The sequence below is a fragment of the Marmota monax genome, unplaced genomic scaffold (genome assembly GCF_021218885.2).
Source record: "Marmota monax isolate L192 unplaced genomic scaffold, Marmota_monax_Labrador192_F-V1.1 WCK01_AAM20220418_F8-fsc00313, whole genome shotgun sequence".
NCBI classification, from domain to species: domain Eukaryota; kingdom Metazoa; phylum Chordata; class Mammalia; order Rodentia; family Sciuridae; genus Marmota; species Marmota monax.
In genome coordinates, this window is record NW_026695173.1 from 864,369 (window position 1) to 886,970 (window position 22,602).

Here is a 22,602-nt window from a genome sequence, read left to right on the forward strand (position 1 = left end):
AATAGAACAAATCATTTATCTCCATCTCAAGGTTCAGATGGGTTACACAAACTGCCCAAGGTCACACAACATGAGTCACAAAAAAGAAAGGTGAATTCATGATTATATGTTCACAACTTCTGAGTGTTCAACTATTCTATTTCAGGTATTGAACTAACTGGTTTCTGAGTGATCTTGTTTTAGATTGAGAAAACTCCAACCATTGGGTTATGTGTGAGGTCCAATTATTGCCATTTTTAGGTTTCTTTTCTGAAATTTTAGGATAAAAATGGAAAGCTACTGAAGTCATAACACAGCTATTTGCATTTCTGGATAAAACAGGAGATTCATTTGTTGCCACATAAATTAGAGCAGAAAGTTACTGAAATACTTAATAGTAGGATTGAAATATTTGGTGGCAGGTAGCAGTAATTAGTGAAAAAAATGAGTTATTTGATGTTTGTAGACACACAGCCTTCTCAAACTTTATACTGAAGTATAAAATTCATGCATGTATTGTTATAAATTTCTCTTGGTATTGCATGTGTCTATCTTAATGTTTAATTCAGCAAAAGTATTTTAAATAAATAAATAACATTGTCCTCAGTGACAGTACAAAATTGAAATTTTCCATTTAAAAGTACAATGAGACTAAAATATTTATAATGAGATTAGCAGTGAACTGAAAAACAGCCATACAAATATTATTGTTTTTTTTTTCTTCTTTCTCTCTCTCTCCTTTCTTATAGTTTTATGGGGTACAAATAATTCACCTTCGACATCTTATTGTAAGCCAGAAAAATGCCCATAATACAGGTAAACATTTGAAAGCTTTGGAGATGGCCTAAGAGTTCTCTCTTAAATCAGACATCTACTTTTTACTTAAGAATTTCACTGCTCAGCTCCAGCCAGTGTGAATCTTAAGATCAGACTAGTAAAAATTTGAACATACATAAATGTAGAGGTATCTGTGCCTTAAAAAGAATCTATTCTTTTACATACTGGATAAGTTGGCCAATTATGAAGGACAAAATTATCTCTGAGCTCTGCAGGTGGGAACATGAGCCCCGAATAATTTTTCTCAATAACAGCAGTTGGGTGCATGGACTAGTGTGTGTGTGTGTAATTGTGTGTGTGTGTTTGCATGCACATGAAAGCACACACATTTTGAGGCTTAAAGCCAGTGTCTATTTAAACTTTAGCCCTACCAGATACAGTTCCACCATGGGAAAGTTAATCCCAGTGTCTCCCTTGTGAACTAGGGTGTTTCTGGTTCTTTTCACCACCTGGCTGGGTTCTAGAATGTTTTGACTTCCTGTTTGAGTCTTGAGCCTGCACACACATGGATCTTAGATGGTCCATAAGGAAGCTGTAGTCAACTTTCCAATGGGGTGAAAAAAATACAGTCACCTTATGTGCCCCTAGGAAGGCTGATTGCTCTTGTGCTCAGAAGGTGGATGTTCAAGGGTGCAGAGAGAGTTGGTACATAATATTTCTTTTAACAATTCAAACTGATTAAAAATAACTAGCATAATGTATTGGATCTTGTCACCTAGGTATAAATTTATGAATTCATGATATTTTTCTTTAAACAGAAAATCCTCTAGCTAACTTAGGAAGATACTGAACTACCAGTTCATTGTTTTGAAAGTTGGGCAATAGAGGATAAAAATTTAAATACATATTTTACCTCTTTTATAGCAATGGGGAGAATGGCAGAAGGGCAGAGAGATCTTGCTTTTATCATTTTCTTTAAGAGCCAAGGGGCCATATTTAGGGATAGTGGCCCTAAACTCTGCCACTATCTTGTATACTTGTTTACAATTTGCCATTCAGCAGAATTTTGAACTGATTTCTAATTCCTGTTTTCATTTCTAAACTCACAGCCTCATGTTTGGTGGTGATGATGGATTTCTGGTGCCCCAGTGTCAGGGAGAATAAGTGAAAAGGACACCTTGGAAGAACTGGGTCATTCCAGAGGTGAGAATTAAAAGTAAATTAATTAATTTATTTTCATATTGAACCCTGCTTTTTGAGTGTGCTAAATATAGGATTCAACAAACAACCAAAAGATAGAGTCGGTTTGCTATCATTTTTCCATAGTAAGAGAAAAGAGGAAAAAAAAATTGATTTAAGCTACAGTCTGAAGCTGAGGTTGGAGACCCCTGGCGAGGGTTCCTGGTTTTTAGGTGAGGAGGTCACAGGAGTACTGCTGCCTGGGGATCAAGGCTGAAGTTTCTGGAATGATGGAAAAAACCTCACCTGATTATTTTCCTCAGCAAATTCGTTTTTTTAAAATAATTTTAATATTTATTTTTAAGTTTTCGGCGGGCGCAACATCTTTGTTTGTATGTGGTGCTGAGGATCTAACCCTGGCCGCGCGCATGCCAGGCAAGCGTGCTACCGCTTGAGCCACATCCCCAGCCCCTCAGCAAATTCTTAACTAATAACAGGAGCCAGCTGAGAAAACACAGAGGTGCTTTGACCACAGCAGATCCCAACCTCCTCAGAAATTTCCAGGCCTCTTGTTCTCTGTTGGATTCCAGACAGATAAAATTGTCCTGGCCCTGCACCATTCCTGGCATCATCTCTCCTGTGAATCACCATAAATCAGGGCTGGGTGTGAGCAGAGGGATTTTCTTTTTTTGATTGACAAGCTGCTTCCCTGGTGAAATTTGTCTTTGCTTACTTAGTTAAAAATAGTTGGAGGTGGGAAGGGGTTCTTGCCTGAGTCCTCCACATCACTAGTATCTGCTTTGGATTTTAAATATTCCTATGTATTATTATTATTATTTCATCCAGAAGTTTCCATGAACATGCTGATGTGGGCCTCTGGGGGCCAGAGTGATCATAAGTTACACCATTATTTGATGGATCCCACTGGGGGAGATGAATTTCTCAAAACCTCCATTACCCACTGCACTCCCAATTAATTTTAATACAAATACCGGGTTTGGCCTCTCCTGCACACTTTTAGCCATAATACATGAAGCCATACTGCTTTGGTTAACCAACCTCAGGAGTTGCAGGGGCATGGAAGCTTCCGGATCTCTGGGAGGCTGGGGTAGATTTCTTGCCTGGCTCAGGCAGGACTATTTACTGCAGGGGAATCTTAACCTGCACTTTCTACCTTCCTACCACAGAAATCCTGGAAACATTGATTCCTTTTTTTCCCAAGTCCCTCTTCTGTCTCAACTCTCTGGCCAGTGTGTCACCCAACCACCCCTATAGTTCTTTGAAATTCTCTCTCTCTGTGTGTGTTCTTGCAAACACATCTTTATCCCCCAGAACCTGATGTTACCTCTTTATCTGCCTCTTTGTTCACTGAGGAGTTTTCTCCTCTATGAAACCTTCTAGAAGAGACTGGATGATTGCATAGCTCAGTTCAGGGGAAGAGGAAAGTTGCTGTCTTCCAGAGCAGAGTTGCTGGGCAGGAGGGCTTATTGAGAGTCATGTTAAAACTAGAGTTTTGATTTGAGACTAGATTTCCCAATTTTCCAGTTTCCTCTGTGTTTCTTTCACACAAGCATTGAAGAATGAATTTCACAGTCATTCATGGAAGGGAAGACTCAATAGAGCAGGATGTATTTAAGTGAAAAGAGATAGAACTCCTATCATGTGTGAAAAGACCTCACAGCAAAATACCCATTCTGTTGTGCCAACTTAGAAGTTTAGATATGGTACTTGGTAGAGCATAGAGCAAGATATATATTTAATAGGCATGAAGAAGTACCAAAACTATTGTGGGTTTACCCTGATCTTTCTTCCTATAACTTTATCTGGGTTCACCCTTACCTTCTGTTTTCCACCTCTAGAATAAAGGATTTAGCTGGAGGTGTTCCCACAGGTGAGCCTCAAGTTTTTTTTTTTTTTTTTTAATATTTTCTTTTAGTTGTAGATGGACACAACCATTTATTGATTGACTGATTTTAATGTGATGCTGAGGATTGCACCCAGAGCCTCACACATGCTAGGCAGGTGCTTTAAAACTGAGCCCTAACCCCACCTTAGCCCAAGGCTCAAGGTCATTTATATTTGAAATAGACCTTTGCTTTGGAAGAAGTGCTCATTATTATTTTTTCCCTTTAGCCTCCAATTTTAGTTCCTTTGTTTATGACTGACCATTGATATTCTTCTTCAAAGTGTGGGGATCACCCTACACAAGGTGAATGAGAGTTAATCCTGCTCTCAACAGGTGTCCCTGAAAGCTACTAATACAGTTGCAATCCAGTGGAAGGTAGAGGAACTCAGTTGTACAGACTTATTTTCTCCTGAAAAATACTAGGTAAGGAAAGAAACTGGAGACCCAGCCCTTTCCTTGAATTAGTCAGCATCCAAGCCCATTTTCATGACATGTTATGCTCTAAACACACAGTTGGGTGAGATCTTATCCTCTGTTCCAACTGTGAATTCCTTGAGGTTACATATTTTAAACAAAAATTTATGCGAGGCTATTAGGTTACTGTTTGGACTGAGCTCTTACACTAGGCTCCAGCAGACAAGAGCAAACCAAAATGGAGTGATTTATGGTAACCAAAGCTTTAATAAAGGAGATACTTCAAAACAAATAAGTTTTGCTGAAAATATGAGATTATATCTGAGTAAATGTAATAAGGAAGTCCCTCTGCGTTAACCATAACAACAACAACAAAAAAATACTAAAGTTAACCAATGTATGTCCTTTTAAATTGTTGTCTTTCATCATTTCCCCCTTTCCAAACACAATTGTTTTCCAGAGGGAGCTCTCCATTTTGTAGGATGCAGTTGGATCCTATTAATGAATCATAAATAAAAGCCAATTAAATTTATTACTAGGTTTGTTGTAATCTTGTCATTTGACCTCACATCTTTATAACTTTTGCAGCCACCCATTCCATACATAGAGCTATTTCCTACAGTATCTCCAGTGCTCTATGTCTTTTATGCCTCTACACCTCTGCTAAAACTGACTCTCCTGTTTTCAACTCTCTTTGCTCCCTTTTTACTGGTCCAACTCATCCATTTAAAATCAAGTCCACCTGTGGCCACCTCTGTGCTGGTCATAGAGGCTTGCCTGCTTCTCAGGGCTCTCACATGGAAGCAAATTCACTGCTGTGGGTTAGTTTCCTGCACCAGATGTGACATGTTGTTTAATTCTTTCTAGTTCGAGGCTCAGCAAGGACATTTTGAATTAGGTGGTTCCTGCTCATGTTTTGGAGACTATGTTGGTGAGAGGTATCAGGTTGGGTCTTTGCTTACTCTTTAACTGCCAGGGCTTCTGGCTGAGCTGAACTGCATGAGGATAAAGAGAGTGATCTCTTGCTAGATGAAAATATTTTTAACCCTCTAATCATCCTGACTCATTTGACTCAAAAGAACTTGTCAGAAACTCTGTATTCCCATCAGATGAGCCTAAAGTCATTTCTGCTGTGAATGGTGGCAGTGAGTACTTCCATCATAATTCAGGTGAATCCACATTGTCTCCCTGGGAAAGCACAAATTCTCTACTCTCAACTCTACCGTGTAGGCTGAGACATATGCATGCAGATCCAGGAGACTCATTTTGTTTCAGAGTAGGTAGAGAGGTCAGGTGAATCTTAAGTTTTGCTATTTTCCTATGGCATGGTCAGGTTTCTTTATTGTGGCCTTTGCTATGTCAGCCATATATTTGCATGTAGGTTGCAATTAAGATGGAAGGCATCATGAGCACTTGACAGACTCTGACTAATTCTACACTTAAAGTGTGTCCACTGTGCTGGACATGGTGGTTCAGGCCTACAATCCCAGTGACTCATGAGGCTGTGACAGGAGAATCATGAATTCAAATCCAGCCTCAACAGAAACAACAGTGAGGTGCTAAGCAACTCAGTGAATCCCTAATTGTAAATGAAACACAAAATAGGGCTGGGGATGTGGTTCAGTGGTTGAGTGCTCCTGAGTTCATTCTCTGCTATGTCCCCCAAAATTTATGTCCACCATTTATTTCCATGATCTTTTCTGCCTATGGATCAAGATCAATAAATTCCTTTTGTTTCATCTAATGCCCTGGTGTTTTTGTAGAATGTTCTCTCCAAAATAATTGACTAGGATTAATCATGTTGGGATAATAAACATGAACTCATTTTTATTTCAAAGCCTTCTTTATCAACTGGTTGACTTTATTTATTTATTTATTTGTTTGTTTATTAAAAGGTTGTTTTTTAAAATATTCATTTTTTTTGGTGTAGATGGACACAACACAATGCCTTTATTTTTATGTTGTCCTGAGAATCAAACCTGGGTCCCACCCATGCTAGGAGAGTGCTCTACCACTGAGCCACAAAACTGGGATTTTTACTGAACCCTCTTCTCCTTTCAACTTCCTCATAGAAGGCCCAAGGGCCTTAGAGTGGACATATGAGTCTGTACATATCATAAATGCAAGTTTCCCATGCACAGGTGGAGTCAACAGCCCAAAAGAGCAGTTGTCCATCAGATAAATATAGAGACTCACCATGTGTGTATTACACATTGTTCATATATGGAGGTTATATTGTACATAATGGGTATACATGGATTATATCATTATTATGCATATTTTTAGTGCCTTAGGATGAATTTTCTTTTCCTTAATGTGTTTGTTTCTAATTTGATTTTGCTTGAATTTTATTATACCTTTCTTTCCAAAAGCACAACCTACATTCTGTGTGATTTCCTAGTATTTGGCAAATATATCTAGGCACTATTGGATTTTACAAATTCTCTTATTTGCACATTTGTTTTATCATTTTGAGTACCTTTGTCTCCTGGAAAAATTATCATTATTAAATGTAGAAGAAGCCTAAAAGTAAAATAAAGGGAAAATAAAATATTAGAGTCATTATAAGTTGCATATCAACTCATGGACTTCCTTGTCCAACGCTGCTTTCTTCATTTGGTGACCCTCTTTGTGGAAGAGTGTGTCAGAGTAAGGTCATAGGTGATAATTGAACCTGTTTTCTGCAGTTTTATTTTCAGAGATGAATTTAGGTGCTTCCATTCCAATGAAAAATTATGCCAAGATAGAGAGTGATGCTCTTTTTTTTAGTTTTATTAATTTTATTTTTTAAATACATGACAATGGAATGCATTACAGTTCTTATTACACTTATAGAGTATAATTTTTCATACCTTTGTATATAGAGTATGTTAATGCAAATTAATGCCTTTATCCATGTACTTTTTTGCATTACAATTCTTATTACACATATATACCACAATTTTTTCATATCTGTTTGTATATAAATTATGTTGACATTCAATTCGAGTTTTCATACATGTACTTTGAATAATGATGTCCATCACATTCCACCACCCTTGCTAATCCCCTGCCCCCTCCTTTTTCCTCCCACCACTCTTCCCTATCTAGACTTTATCTAATCCTCATGCTCCTCCTCCCTACTTCACTATGAGTTAGCCTCAGTATATCAGAGAAAACATTTGGCATTTGTTTTGGGGGGGATTGGCTAACTTAGCTTAGCATTATCTTCTCCAACATCATAAATTTACCTGCAAATGACATGATTTTATTATTTTTAATGCTGAGGAAAATTTCATTGTGTACAAAAGCCACAAGGGTCACCTGACAACACACGTGATTTTCCAGAGCATGTCATTAATGATGCTACAGGTTTCTGCAAACAGAAGATAATCAGAAGAAAAATTCTGTTTAGCAAGTGGAAAATTGTATGCAGATTCTCTGGCCATCAAGGGTCAGGTATGGTGGCTCTGGAATGCGATTGACTCCTTTTATCTCTATATAAGTTTGTAGCTCCTACTTCTGTAGTGATTTGCCTTCATCTTTGCTTGTCTCCAACAGCAGATAGAGCCTGTGTTTGGTCTTATCTGTATTTCCACGGCCTTGTAGCCCTGGCCTGCCCTTCTATCTACATTTTCTTTTTACATTCTGAACTCTGCTCTATTCTCATGCCTGCTCTCCTGTTATTCCCTATAACTGCCATGAGGAAGCCCAGTCAGTTAGGGTCCCAACCCTATGATGAGCATCTTTCAGACACATGCTACTTTCCCTTAAATTTCATACTTTTTAACCTTCTGTACCTGACTTCCTTGACATTATTACATTTTTCTGCTGGGAATGTGGCCTTTTTAAGTTAATAGCACATAGATCTTTCTCTGGGGATTTTCATGGGGAACAAGTCTAACTCAAAACTGGATTGTTAACTTAGACACGAAAATGAAAAGTATCATATTTTATTTATTTATTTTATTAGTTCTTTTTAGTTATACCTGAGAGTAGAGCCCATTTTGATATCAGATAAAAACATAAAATATATCTTATTCTCATTAGGATCCCAGGCTTGTTGATGCACTCAATGGTGACATTCTCTGTGTTGTGCTCCTATATATACATAGAAAAATTTTATCAGGTTCATTCATTTTTTTACTATTTCCTTTTCTTACCAGTTTCTCTTTTTACTTCATTTCTTTTTGTCTAATACTTGGAACTTCTATTCTTCCCTTCTTCCCTTCTTAGTGTAGGTTAGCTTCCAAGTGTCAGAGAAAACATTTGATCTTTGTGTTTTGGGGGATTGACTTATCTCACTTAGCATGGTAATATCCAGATCCATCCATTTACTGGCAAATGTTATAAAGTCATTCTACATAATTGCTGATATATATATATATATATATATATATATATATATATATATATATATATATATATACACACACACACACACACACACACAAACACACCTAGGTTGACTAGGTTGACTCCATAGCTTAGATATTGTGAATTGTGCTGCTGAAGACATTGATGTAACTGCCTCACTATAGTGTGTTGAGGATAGCCTCTTCAACAAATGGTGATGGAAAAACTGGAAATTCTTATATAGTCAAATGAAATTTAATCCCTATCAGAACAGAACTCAAAGCATATCAAAAGCCTTGCAAGTAGACAAGAACCCCCTTCATCTAGTAGAATAAAATGTAGGCCCAACACTCTAACATCTAGGCTCAGGAACTGAATTCCTAAAATACACTCATAAAGTTCAAGTATTAAAATCAAACATCCACAAATGGGATGCCATCAACCTGAAAAGTGTTAAAATTGATGAGCAGTCATCCTGGATAGAAAACTTTGTTGCAAGACCAGAAGATTTTGAGATAATGGAAAGCTTCATTCCACATAAGGCCTTGTCTCTTTAGCACAGCAGCAGGAATATAGCCACTTACTGAGGTGTATGAAAATGGAATTTAAGAAAGTCTATCAAAAATGTTAGCTTTGAGGGTTATGGTTAAATAAAGAAATCCTTTTCTTAGCCAGGCTTGGTGGCACAGTCCTGTATTCTATCAGTTGTTGAATCTGAGAAAGAAGGACCCCAAATTCAAAGCCAGTCTCAGTTATGGCAAGACACTAAGCAATTCAGTGAGACCCCTGTCTCTAAATAAAATACAAAATAGGACTGTGAATGTGGGTCAGTGTTTGAGTGCCCCTGAGTTCAATTCCTTGTACAAAAAAAAAGAGCAAGAAATAAAAGAAAAAGAAAGAAAGAAATTTTTCACCATATGAGGATGATCTGCTTGCAGTCAACCCCAAGTATTCACTCATATTTTCAAATAATATATTGCTCCATTAAACCACCTCACCTCATGTGGAAATGAGGTGTCCACTGAGATGGCTCCATTTTGTAAATAAGTCACCTATCTGGGATTCAAGATTAGCAATGAGCATAATTTTAATGTCCGATTTAAGGCTGGTCATCTTGATTCTTATTGAAGTCAGGAACCAAAAACTGGTAAATAGGTTTCTAGAAATGTCAGTGTTATAATTTAGATATTAGTTTTCCTTCAAAAGCTCATGCACAAAACAATGAAAGAAGGTTTAGATTTTAAATGATTTGATTATGAGAGTCTTCCCTATTCAGTGCATTAATACTCTAATAGGGAATGAGTGGTAACTTGAAGCATGTAGGGAATGGTGGGAGGAAGAAAGTCCCTGGGCTCAGGCTTTTTTAGGTTTATGTTGTGAACTTCTTGAGCACAGCATTTCCTGCTTACTGGCACAATTTTCCCAACTACTTTCCTTCATCACTCTCTCCAGTCATGATGTTCTGCCTCATCTCAGGCCATGAGAAATATAGTTAGGTATCTCTGAACTGAGACCTCTGAAATTGTTAGCCCCTAGAAAAAGCTTTTTTCTCAAAAACTTTTCTGGTACAGAATTTTGGTCACAGCCATACAAAAGGTAAATAAAACAGTCAAATTCTCCCATATTTGAGGAAAACTCCTGTGAGGACTTCAAAGGAACACACAAAATATTTTGTTTATTTTAGACGAGAGAGAGAGAGAGAATTTTAATATTTATTTATTTATTTTTAGTTCTCGTTGGACACAACATCTTTGTTTGTATGTGGTGCTGAGGATCGAACCTGAACCACATGCATGCCAGGCGAGCACGCTACTACTTGAGCCACATCCCCAGCCCCCACACAGAATACTTGACTCATACACCAGAATTCCAAGCTTTCATTGACAAGTTAAAATTGCCAGTCTTATAGCAGCTCCTGGTCTAAGATGTCTGAAACAGAAAAGGTGTTAATACTATATGTATAAATGAGAACCAAGGTATATCCTTGAAGTTCTCATACACACATTAAAGACATACTGTGATCAGTGATCTGTTTGTCAGAACAGCTTGCCCATACAGTGAAGAGTGAGTTCTCCTTCCTTTGGGGAATGATTGCTACTTGTTGCATATGATAAGAGGTTGAGAATCCCACTCTGAAGCATTTACTTTGGGGAAAGATTTCAACAGTGTACAGCAGAGATGAGAAATTTCAGAAGATTTCACAAAGTAGGAAATATTCAAATGACACATTAAACATATTAATATGAATGTACAAGGTAATATTTAAGGAGTCAAAATTCAAGCCAATGGAGACTATTTTACACTCACCAGGAAGAAAATAAATCACACACACACACACACACACACAAACACGACTAATGTCACAGACTTGTTAAATTATTGGAATTGTCAAGTATATTGTGGCAAAGTAAATGGCAAAGCCACTTTGAAAAATGAGTTGTTCTATCTACTCAGGTATACATTATGAACCATTAATTGTAACCTTAGTCAGAACTGAAGTAGAAAAAAACAAATCTATGAGAATGCTCTAACTGGCCCATACGACTGCTGCCTTTACTGCTGGGAAATGTTTCTCCAGCTGGCACAAAACTCAGCAGTTCAGGACTCTTATACATGGACAGTGAAACACAATTTTCACTCAAGTTCAAACACAGCCTTAGCAACATCTCAGAGAAAAGCAAAAGGTAGTGGTCTCTTGAATGCCAAGGACCTGAAGGATAAGACAAACTAGAAGGAGAAAAATAAAAAGGTGGTAGAGAAGGAGGCTGAGGGAAGGAAAAAAACCCTGCTGAGGTTGTAGAGGGGAATAAATAGGATGTAGAAGATGTGAAAAAAAAAAGATAATGCAAAGCCCAGTTGGCAGAAATCAGAAATTGAGGTGACAGGAGGAGAACCCTTCCATGAATTTTGGGATGCAAATTCCCTTGGAAAATAAGAGTGGGGAAAAAAAACCTAGGATGTGAACATTTTACCTGCTTGTAGCTTGAAGAATAACACCAGAAGTGCTAGGCCACTGCATTACATCCCACCGAGCCCTCTCCATTATCTCTAGATTTACTTCAAATCCTCTTCTATCAGACATCTACAAGCTGGGAAAGGGTCAGGTTTGAAAAGAATCGGTCAGCTTCCCCCCTTTTTTCCTTTTTCTGTATTAATGAGTAGAGAGGAAGTAACACTTCTCTTTTATTATTTGCTTGTTTTGTTTAAAGAAATGCATAGGAGCCAGGTTTGTTGCTCAGTGGTAGAACAATTGTCTCATACTGGTTTATATACTCAGCACCACCAGAAATTAATAAATACATAAAATAAAGATATTATGTTTATCTACAACTAACAAAAACTATTAAAAAAGAAAAAAAATAACACTAGATAGAAAAGAATAATAATACTTACCACTGAGCTCTATAGAAGGGGATTAAGAGAAAAAGGGAATCAAGTGGTTTTCTGGGCATGATTAATGCTATATCTTTTGATATAGGAAATATAACATGGTATGTTTGTTTGTGGTAATTCAAGGATCTCTATCATTTTTATGTTTGCCTGTTCTTCTTGTGCACAGTAAGATCAAATTTGCTACATAAAATTTGTAGGAGGGAGTAAATGGAGAAATTTAAAATGACATTCAGGAACACATTATAAAAATTGATATGAGAAATTTGTTGATTGTGATACTTGTATTGTGCATTTTTACACATATCATAACAGTTTATACTTAAGATATATACAGGTTAATATTTTCAAATTAAACCTTCATAAGAGTGTCAAAATTAGGATGTATCTAAATCTGAAGCTAAAAAGAAAATATACAGGTAGAAATTAGTAAGCCATAAAATGACTAAAAATGTATTAGCAAATCATCTATCTCAATAGCTTAAAATAGTAAATTTTATGAATATAATATCAAAAATTTTAAGCAAAAGAACAAAATTATTAAATATTGTAAATGATCACACACAGAAAGAATTACCAATGTCAATGTGATGCTTTATAAAGTTAAAAAGTTGGGTGCTATGATGAACCCCTGTAATTCCTGTGACTCTGGAGGTTGAGGCAGGAGAATTATGCATTCAAAACCAGCTTCAGCAAGACACGGTTTCTAAATAAAATACAAAAAAAAAATTGCTGAGTGTGTGGCTCAATGGTTACGTGCCTCAGAGTTCAATCCCAGGTACAAAAACAAAAATAAAAACAAGAACAAGCAAATAAGATGGAAAGCGCTCTGGCAAATTTGAAAATTCAGCAAGTAAAAATTATATCAATCATTTACCCTATAATTTTACATATATGCATAATAATTATATCTTGCTTTATAAAAATACACCCTAAGATTATTTTTCTATTTGCCAAATATCTGAGTATAATGACAAGAATTGTGATAGTAAAACAAAAGTGACTCCATTTGGTTTTGTGACTCCATTTTGTAAAACAATCATGCCAAGTAGAAGGGTCATGATCAGGGCAAGATATTCTTTTTCTTTTTGTTATAGAAAACTTTAAGGACATGGAACTACCTAATGGGGCATTGTTTCTAAAGCTAGGGTAATGGGCCTCTGTTTCTGTAACTGGGGTGACTGGGCAAATTGTTACTGGCTAAGTGCCCCACCACCAGACTGCACTGTCTCGCTTCAGAAACTTGGCTTATTTGCATTGGCTAGACCCACCAAATGTCCCTTTTGCAGTTTTCAGGCTTATAAAGAGCGCCCTTGCAATTGTTCAGGGATTATCACAGTAACAACTTTATGTTCTGGTTAGTCATCACTGCTGTGCTTCCATAAATGTTTGATTCAATTAAACATGAGTGGGATGATGCTTTAACTGTAACATCTTTAACTATAGCATATTTTAACTAAAAATATTTTTATATTTAGAACATTTTAATAATTTTTAATCCATTGATTTTTTTTCTATTTATACCTTAAATAACCCTTATAAATTTATGAATTTAGATAAATTAATCCATTTTAATAAGATGAAGTATTTTCTTACTTATACTAGTTGAATTGAAATGCAGTTGAAAACTCTTTACATCTAGTATGTAGAATTATACCTGTTGGGACTTTTAATTTATAGTAACCTTGTTTTTCTGATAACACAAAATAATTTCAAATTTCTTTTTAATTTACCAATTTTTGAAAACACAAACATTTTTTAAATTTTTTACCTTATTGAATTTAAGGAGTTAAGAGTACTTGATATTATATTTAACAGTTAGCATTTTCAATTTGTAAACCTATTAGATGTTTTAACAAACATATCTGTGATTAATTTCATACGTATCAGATCTAATTTACATATTTTTAAATAAAGTATCAGACAATTGTATTAAATTGCATTAGTAATTTTTTTTTTCTTGTTAATGAAAAATCCTGCAGACAATGGATATTAGACACTTTGTAGACAACATTTTAACAACTGTTTAATCACCTAGAAAAAAACCTGGTTCATTGGTAATTTTAAAGATATTTTTAATTTTATTTATTTTCTTAATTTAAATTTAACCTTTTAAATCATATTAACCAAAGGCATTTGGATCCATTTTTTTTAAATTTATGAGCTCATATGTCTTTTTTTTTTTTTTTTTTGGTATCGAATATATGTAGATATGGCAACGCATGGAGATGGAGACTATAATGGTGCACCTACACAAAGCAAACAGAAAAACAAAAGCTTTGTAGCTTATTTTTTTTAAAAAAACCTATTTGATTGAAAGTTAACCCATATAAACTGGCCTTAGAATAAAGCAGAGTGTAATCAAAAAAACATTAAACTATGAATTTCAGATCAAAATCATCAATTTAACAAATACAGAATTTTAAAAGCCTTTCTGACCTTTTTCCTAAGGTGGTCCTGGTCATCAAAGCTGAAAAGAGTTAAGGGAATATAGACAAATGAAGGGGTCTTATTTTTTCCTGAAGAAACTTCCCAAAGATGCAGCTACATTGGGAAAGTCCCCCAGGTTTGGGTTCCATTTTATTTATTAATTTTTTTTCTTAAAGAGAGAGTGAGAGAGGGAGAGAGAGAGAGAGAGAGAGAGAGAGAGAATTTTTTAATATTTATTTTTTAGTTATCGGCAGACACAACATCTTTGTTTTGTATGTGGTGCTGAGGATCGAACTCGGGCCGCACGCATGCCAGGCGAGCACGCTACCGCTTGAGCCACATCCCCAGCCCCTGGGTTCCATTTTAAACTGTTTTTTCCTAATAGTGGTCACCAAAATTTAGCCAGACATTGAAAAATATTTGGACAATTTTTTTAATAGTTGGGAGTTATTCATGCTGGCAAATACTGAGAAACAAAAGCCAAATTTCCTAGAAAAAAATATGCTTTTTGTTATTCAATTTAGGAATAATAATTTTATAAAACACTCTATTTCCAATCTTTCCTCTATAGGAAATGACATGATGTACCCTGTTGACCATCTGGTCCAGTTGCTAAATGAAGGCAATCTCTAGAATTATTTATTTATTTATTTATTTATTACCTTTTTTTTACTATTGTCATTTTTATTCCTGTTGGCAGCTCTTAACATTTTAATGCAAGCTTTGGTGAGCACAGTTAAGACCTTTTTAACCATTTTTTTTTAACATCAGAAAGAAACTGAGGTAGAAATTCACACAACACAAAGGGGACAAACAAAAACAAACCCAACAGACAAAGACACTGACAAAGACAAAAACCAGAGCCAGATGTGACTTAGGGAGGCCAGTTCTCTGTAGAATTTTCTTGTCTCATGATGTTGGTGGAGTGAAAGAGTCCTGATGAAAGAAGAGCAGTTATGAAAACAAAAAGGGTTCATGCACAACACACAGCTAGACAAACAGAACAAATAACCAGCAAGTTAGACAATGACAAATGACAAACAGCAAGATAAACATTGGACAAACAACAACCAGTGAGGTCACACAGGAAGACCTCTAGTGGGGCAGAGACTATGTCTTATTCTGCCCCCAGGAACAGATGAGACCCCACTTGGAGGCCTGTCTTGTCCTGCTCCTGGCACAGAACAAATGAGGTCACACAGGAAGACCTTCAGTGGGACAGAGATAATTACTCTTGTCCTGCCCCCAGGCACAGATGAGGCCCCATAGGGGAGCTTTGAGGGAGACAGTGATGTCTTGTCTCATCCTGTTCCAAGAATCTGTGTAAATGACTGCATCCAATCTGTCCTTGTTGTCAGAAGAGTCAACTCACCAGGTCTGACATGCCAGCAGATGGCTTCTCAGAGTGTCATAAAATGTATTAGAATAGTCCCCAGAGTGGGGCTGAGGAATGTCTCTCAGGAGCTCCCCTCTTCTCTGGGGCCTGAAGTCAAAGGACCAACATTCAAGACAAATTTGGCATGAGGGTAGGGTAGAAATGGATCCCGGATGAGCTCCCAGATGTTATAGTTAAAGCCATCATCTGTAGGCAGATCATAATTAAACGGTATTAAATTAACTGTAAAGGGGCTAACGTTATGGCTTAGCAGTAGAGTACTTGCCTTGAATGTGTGAGCACTGGGTTCAATACTCGGCATTGCATAAATTAATAAATAAAATAAAGATATTGTGTTATGTAAAAAAAATAAGTGTAAAGTTGTAAACATTAAAGTTAAAGCCCAGTATTCTTAGTTTGAGACAGATAATACTGACTTGCTGGATGATTAAGGCAAAGGCTTAAACATTTAGCTTAAAATAAAGGGGCTAAGAAAACCAAGATGTTCTTGCTCACTGTAGTGGGCTAAATCATATCTCCCCAGATTTTCTGACCAACTAGACCTTCATAAAGTGATATTGTTTGGAAACATTGCCATTAAGTTGAGATAAGGTCACATTGGATTAGGATGGGACCCTAAATCCAATTACCTATATCTTTATAATAAGAGAGATCCAGGGAAACACACATGGGGAAAGATACTGTCTGAAGGCAGAGAAGGAGTTAAGCTTCCTGCCCCAAAGCCAAGGAATGCTAAATATTCCCAGAAACCACAAGAAGCTGAAGAAAGACCCAATAGAATCTCTTCTTAGAATCTCTAGAGGGAGCAGGATACTCTGGACAACTTGATCTTATTTCATCCAGCCTCCAGGATTGTGAAAAAATTTATTGATTGAGTTGAAGCCACACTGGTTGTGGTATCTTGCTTGGGCAGCCCAAGACATCCTGCCTCTTGGTCTTCCAAAAGCAGGCAGGTCACCCTTGACCTTCACCCTGTTTTCCTTCTCATGTCCCAGCAAATGTCCTTGAACAAAACACCTACCTCCTGCAATTCCTTTTCTCACATTGAGAACACCTCCGTATCACTAGCTCTGTTTGCAAACTTCTAAAGACAAACTCCCCTGTGGCACTGTTTCCTCATAGGACCATCTTGGTTCCTTTCCCCGTTCCACCAAGCCTCTTTAAAAACTAACCTTACCTGCTTCCTCTCCATCAGACACATTCCTAAATCCTCCAAACCACTTATGTAGATGCTTCTCATCCTCCTTGAAATCTCTGTGGCCTTGGGTCCTCCCTAGCCTCCTACTTTTCCTAGAATCTGAAATGTGAGTGTCTCATCCGAGATGAAGATTCAACTAAGACATTTTATTGGGGGGCTGCCCAAAGAGGAAGAAAAGGAGAGGCAGAGACCAGAAAGAGGAGAGAGGAGGGAAGAGAGGAAGAGGAAGAGAGTATAGAGAGGAGAAAATGAAGAGTAAGAGGGCAGAGAGGAAGAGGTCAGAGAGTGTGAGCTTCCAAGCTTTGGCTTAAGTAGGGTTGTGTAAGTGACATGGCAAGTCAGATTGGCAGGATGACTCAGGAACAACTAGTAGACACTGTGTCCTGTGGAGGTTGGTCAAGAAAACTTTTGAATTTGGTGTTCTTTGGAGAGGAAGGGTAGGGGTAAGGGATTATGTGATTTTTTTGTAGTATTTTATTTTATTTTTTAATATTTATTTTTTAGTTTTCGGCGGACACAACATCTTTGTATGTGGTGCTGAGGATCGAACCCGGGCTGCACGCATGCCAGGCGAGCGTGCTACCACTAGAGCCACATCCCCAGCCCGGATTATGTGATTTTCTTGCGAGATGAAAACTTAACATCAGCGGGGAGTCTCCCACACACCCAACAGAATCTCTCTAATATCTGGTTTTGGACTCATTTTCCAATTCCCCTACCACTGCTCATTTTCCTGTTTCTCATCTTTCTGCCCCTGTCCCTGATTTTAGGCATTCAGGTGAGTTTAGGTCCTCAAACTCCTCACCCACCACCTTCTTAGCTGACTTCCTTGATTATCACATCTATGTTCACAAATTCTTCTGTCCTATGATCTATTTATCACATACTTTGGAGAGTCCCCAGTACATGCCTGAATGAATTCACCACTGAAGCTCAAATGTACATCAGTGGGATTCATTCAAATGTACATCACTGGGATTTATGTGTCCAGAGCTGTGTTTAATGTATTATCTAATGCCTAGCATAGATGTTTGTTTTTCACATACTAAATGAATGAGTGAATGAATTGATAGCTATTTTTTTTTTACAAATAGCCCATTTGCTGACAAACTCAATTAATCCAGCAATGCATTTGTTTCTCTACCTGCACCTGCAGAATAGCTCCTCTTCTCAGTTTTTACCCAGCTTTTCCCTAACAATAATGAGTTTGCAACCTTGGGTCATTTTCATTTCCTCTCTTTCTCTTGTTCTATATCAGTCTTTTGAACTCCATATCTTTAAAGCATTTCAAATCTCTCTGGTACTTTTTTCCCTATCCCAATTCTTAGATTCCAGATTGGTCACTTGTTTTTGAAGTATTTTCTGTATCCAATTCCATCTATTCTATTCTTCATAATGATAACCCAAATTCTCATATATTTATCACTTTCTCCCAGCCCTCATGGTGGTGGGGTTGTTGAGAATTTCAGTCATCGTGTATGCTGGACTCAAATTGAACCCAATCTCTTCTAGTTAATTGCTGGAGATTATCTCAGCTGATAACATCATTTTCCTGGGCCTCTTTTGTAAAATGTGAAGATAATGGCACTGATAAGGGCACAGTGCCTGGCACATAAAGAATGTCAGTAAATATAAAGGTCATGAGGATAAGGGGGGTGGCCACATTGGTGATAGTGACAGGGGTCAGAAGTCCAGTCCCCTTTCTTTCTTGCTCAAGCTGTAATATTTCAAAAGCTTCTGTAAATCTTAATCACATGACCATCCATTCATGGGCAGCCTCTTATATCCCAGGAAGAAGAACCAAGAATTGATCAGTCAGGAGGATGCTAAAAGCATCAAAGAATCATTGATGCACAGATTGAATGCAATAATCTTTGGAGATATTTTAGAGAGGTATAAATTATGGCACTAAAATTAGAATGGATTCTTAGGTTACCACCTGAAGATATTGCAGCAGACTTGAAAAGCTGGTATTTCTCTATCCCCTTTAATTTATTCCTGTCCAAGTTACCTGCTCTAGGTGACAAACTGTGAGCTAAGATGATTTCTGTTACTTCCAAACAGAAATATTTAACTGCCAACCCACGTTTCTCCAAATTTTCTCTGCTAAGCAGAGCCTGTCCTTTCACCTTTGGTGACACTTAGTGTGAGCAAGAAATCATTTTCTGATTTTCTAAGCCACTTCAATTGGGGTTACTCATTACTGCAGCACAATCTACTCTATACTGACTTTCTGGGGTCAGGAACCCAAGCCAGGGAGGGATGCTGTGGCATCAAAGAATCTCTTAGGCACCCTTCCCACCTTGAGTTATATGCTTAATAAAGTGGACTGCAGATGTTTAGATATGATGAAGTGATGAGAGCTTTGTGGTTTTGTCTTGAAGGGGCAGTGGTGCTGACATTAATAATAGTATAGGAATATATACCTATACTAGTACCTATACCCTAAACCCAGTATAGGAAGATCACCTCTGCTCTGAGGCGTCCTTACCTACACCACTCCTGCACTGGGCATGGAGTAGGGTTTCATGCCAACACACACCTGCTCCCCTCATGTCCACCCTTCCTGCCACATGTCCTCTAGTTACTTACCAGGACTCTCCCCATAATGATTCCATGTTTTCTTCCTTCACACACCATGTTCATGGCTCTGTCTGCATGGAGGCCTTTATCTCTTCATCCTCATGCCTTGGTCTGCAAATGACAAAATACCATCTCAAAGAGGTATTTCTTTCCCTGGCAGGATATTGGAGCCCCCTTTCCTATGTCCCCATCACAAGTTATGACAGATTTTCTTGTTCATTATTTTCAGAGGATGGTATTTGCATATTTTTTATTTATTGAATGCAATTACTTCTTAAATGTCTTATTAGCTTTTCCACTGCTGTAAACAAAAGAACTGACAAGAAAAATTTTAGAGGAAGAAAATGTATTTGGGCTCCTGGTTTCAGAGATCTCAGTCCATAGATGGCCCAATTCCTTGCTCTGGGCCCAAGAGGAAGCAGACCATCATGGAAGAAGACCATAGGAAACAGAGAGAACTTCATTAACCATGGACAAAATATATGATCCCAGGGACCCATCTCATTCAGCTACCTCCCACGTGCCTACAGTTACCAGCCAGTTAATTATGAATGCATATCAGTATATTAAGCCATTAATTAGGTTACAACTCTCTGAATGTTCTTGCATTGTGTCACACATGACCTTTTGGGGGACACTTCATATCTAAACCATAACATTAAATGATATATAAAAACATAAAAAATACATGTTAATGAAGTACTCTATGGTGTTTTGATATCTGTATACATTGTGTAAAGTTTAATTCAAGTTAAAACATCATTTCTTCTTAAACATAATTTTTTATGATGAAACTCTCAAGATCCTTTCTTCTTGCTTGTGACATATGTAGCATGTTACCATCATCTGTAGCCAAGCAGTACTGTAGAACACCACAAGTGTTTACCCCTGTCACAACTTAGTACCCACGGATCAACCTCTCCCCATTTTCCCTCCCCACCACCTCCCCAGCCTCTAGTAACAACTGTTCTACTCTCAACTCATATGAAATCAACTCTTTCAGATTTCACACATGATCTCACTCATGCAGTTCTCGTATTTCAGTGCCTGGCCTGTTTCACTTAGTGGAATGACATCCAGGCCCATCTAATGTTCTTGCTAATGACAAAAATTTCATGCTTTTTATAGCTAAATAGTATTCCATTGTGCTGGCATAACACATTTTCATTGTCTGTTTCATTACTTGATGGACATTTAGGTGGTTTCCAACTATTAGGTATTGTGAACAGGGCTGCAATAAACATAGTTGTATAGATTTTTTTAATACTGACTTAATTCCTTTAGATATATACCCAAAAGTGGGATTGGTGGATTATATGGTAGTTCTATTTTAATTTTTAAGGAACATATATAGGTTTTCCATAGTGGACCTACACATTTATATCCATGCTCACAGGGTGCAGTGGTTCCTATTTCTTTGCATTCTTTTAGTCTTTTTGATAATAGCCATGTTCTCTAGGGTGAGGTGAGATCCCATTATTGTTTTAATTTGTATTTCCTTGATGATTAGTAATATTTATCATTTTCATGCATCTTTTGGCCATGTGTATATCTTCATTTGAGAAATGCCTATTTAGATGTAGTGCACCAATTTAATCAGCCTATTTGGTTTTGTCATTGAGTTTTTGAAGTTATTGTAAATCCTGGATATCAACCAGATATACATTTACAATATTTTTTTTACACAAACTGTACTCTTTTCGTGGGTAGCTGTCACTCTCTCTATCTTTTTTTTTTATTCTAGTATACAGTTCCATATTAAAGTGTTTGATTTTCTGTATTATTTTCCTTTTATTTATTTATTTATTTATTTATTTATTTATTTATTTTTATTGGTTGTTCAACACATTACAAAGCTCTTGACATATCATATTTCATACATTAGATTCAAGTTGGTTATGAACTCCTAATTTTACCCCAAATACAGATTGCAGAATCACATCGGTTACACATCCACATTTTTACATAATGCCCTATTAGTAACTGTTGTATTCTGCTACCTTTCCTATCCTATACTATCCCCCCTCCCCTCCCCTCCCATCTTCTCTCTCTACCCAATCTACTGTAATTCATTTCTCTCCTTGTTTATTTTCCCATTCCCATCACAACCTCTTATACGTAATTTTGTATAACAATGAGGGTCTCCCTCCATTACCATGCAATTTCCCTTTTATCTCCCTTTCCCTCCCACCTCATGTATCTGTTTAATGTTAATCTTTTCTTCCTGCTCTTCCTCCCTGATCTGTTCTTAGTTGCTCTCATTATATCAAAGAAGACATTTGGTATTTGTTTTTTAGGGATTGGCTAGCTTCACTAAGCATAATCTGCTCTAGTGCCATCCATTTCCCTGCAAATTCCATGATTTTGTCATTTTTTAGTCCTGCGTAATACTCCATGGTGTATAATTGCCACATTTTTTTTTATCCATTCATCTATTGAAGGGCATCTGGGTTGGTTCCACAGTCTAGCAATTGTGAATTGTGCTGCTATGAACATCGATGTGGATCTACATATTGTGGGGTCGGGCTCCAAATTACTTAATAGGACACCCATAGCACAAGAGTTAAAAACAAGAATCAACAAATGGGACTTACTTAAACTGAAAATTTTTTTTTCTCAGCAAGTGAAACAATAAGAGAGGTAAATAGGGAGCCTACATCATGGGAACAAATTTTTACTCCTCACACTTCAGATAGAGCCCTAATATCCAGAGTATACAAAGAACTCAAAAAATTAGACAATAAGATAACAAATAACCCAATCAACATTTACAAAATTTTCTCCTATTTCTTAGGTTGTCTCTTCACTCTACTAATTGTTTCCTATGATGTATAAAAGATTTTTAGTTTGATTTTCATATTATTTACAAAACTATTTTTTAGATTCCTGAACTCTTGTAATCTTGTCCAAAAAATTACTGCCCATTTCAACATCTGGAAAGATTTCTTCTATATTTTGTTCTAGTAGCTTTATAGTTTCAGGTCTTATGCTTAAGTCTGTAATATATTCTGAGTT